The sequence below is a fragment of the Adiantum capillus-veneris genome, chromosome 5 (genome assembly GCF_014529385.1).
Source record: "Adiantum capillus-veneris isolate H3 chromosome 5, ASM1452938v2, whole genome shotgun sequence".
Taxonomy (NCBI): Eukaryota; Viridiplantae; Streptophyta; class Polypodiopsida; order Polypodiales; family Pteridaceae; genus Adiantum; species Adiantum capillus-veneris.
In genome coordinates, this window is record NC_140935.1 from 90,530,614 (window position 1) to 90,532,515 (window position 1,902).

The following is a 1,902-nucleotide window of genomic DNA, read 5'->3' on the forward strand; positions in this document are numbered from 1 at the left end:
GAATTGAGCGATAGAAGAGGCAAGTCGAAAATTCAGAATTTTCAATCAAAAGATATGAGCGCGAGTAGAAAAGAGCGTTGTACACCATGGAAGGTACTTAGAGAGCCAGAGCTTTTACAACACGGAGCAAAATTGTTCAAATACAATATTTGTGGCTTTAAGAGATCTCTCTCTCATCCTCACATAACTCAGCATAACTTCCTATATCTATATAGAGCTCTTCGTTTAAACACATATCCTCTGTTTCATTTTGTAGCTCCTCTGCATGCACCCCATATAGAGTAGTAGCATCTTGATGCTCGTCTGGCACCACCGCAGCGGCTTCTGATTGAGCATCTTCTCTGATCTCCTCCATTGATGCCGTTGTGATTGGCACATGGTAGCCTTCATACGTCCTTGCACTACGAGGGGCTACCTCTATGACGTACCACCAGTTTGATGTAGACTTTGTAGGATGAAATATTACCTGCCAGAGCCACATAACTTACATGAGAGCTTTCAAGCACATAACTTGTAAAAGGGGGATGTTAACTATTTACATACTTACTTGTTCACAATGCTCGGGTAGTACGAAAGTGTCTCTTAGGTCAGTCCATTTCTTAGTAGAATCCACCTCAAGAAAACGAGACTCTCCTCTACGCACAGTAGCGTTGCGACCCTCCATGATTATCTTGAACCATTGCACGCCGAACAAGTCGACAAAAAATCCTCTGTAATCGATCCTCCAAATCTCTTGCAGCGTGCCGAAGTAAGTGAGTTCCGCCACCACAGGATCTGCATCAGAGGAACGTCGTCGACTAGACTGTTCAAATTTTGCCATGATTCCACAATCTTGAGTAAAACGCTTTTTGTCGATTCGTTCCACCCTAAAATGTCGACCTTTACACCATGCTGTTGTGTATGACTTATACTACAACGAACAAAGATTATGAGTGGCCGTTCAAACGTTTAGAAATAAAGTCTCTAGCTAGTAGTCGTACATTGCAAACTTACCTTGGTCGCGCAACCCTGAGAGTACTCCCACTCTTCCTCAGTCACTTCGTCACCGCATTGTTGTGCGCTTTTCAATTGGTTGTGCAACCATCTTAAGCTCATGAAGGTTGGTAGGCTCTCCAGAACCGTCGGATAGTGCATCGGTGGTCGTCTTCCCACTACAAGAGGCTATTCATATTAGCGACGCTCACACAGCGACGCTCAAAAAAAAAAATCCCGGCGTCGCTATGAGCGTCGCAAATTTCTTTGTAAATTTGCGACGCTCATAGCGACGCCGACTGGGCTAAAAAAATAACAGAGCGCGTCCAAAAACTCAGATCTCAGATTTGAGTTTTTCGGCGCCCTCAAGCAAGGAGCAGGTAACTCTCTCCCTCTCTCTCTCTCTCTCTCTCTTTTTCTTCTCCACACACACACACACACACACACACACACGAGGAGAGGAAGGAGAGCCAGGTATGCTCCTTCCCTCTCCTCATTCTCATGTTCCCTTCCCCTCTTTCTCTCTCCCTCTCTCTCTCTCTCACACACACACATACACACACATAGTGTTTTTGAAAGAGAGAGAGAGAGAGAGAGAGAGAGAGAGAGAGAGAGAGAGAGAGAGAGAGAGAGTACAAACATAAACAAAAACGCACACACACATACATAAACAAAGAATGCACACACACATTCAGAGAGGAAAAGAGAGAGAGAGCATGCATAAACAAAAAACGCATGCATTGAGAGAGGAAAAGAGAGAGAGAACATGCATAAACAAAAAAACGCACAGATTGAGAGAGGAAAAGAGAGAGAAAACATGCATAAACAAAAAAACGCACACACATTGAGAGAGAAAGAGATAGAAACTAATTTAACGTCGTAGGAAACTAATTAAAATTAAAAGACCTAAAGATGTAGCCGACGAGGAGT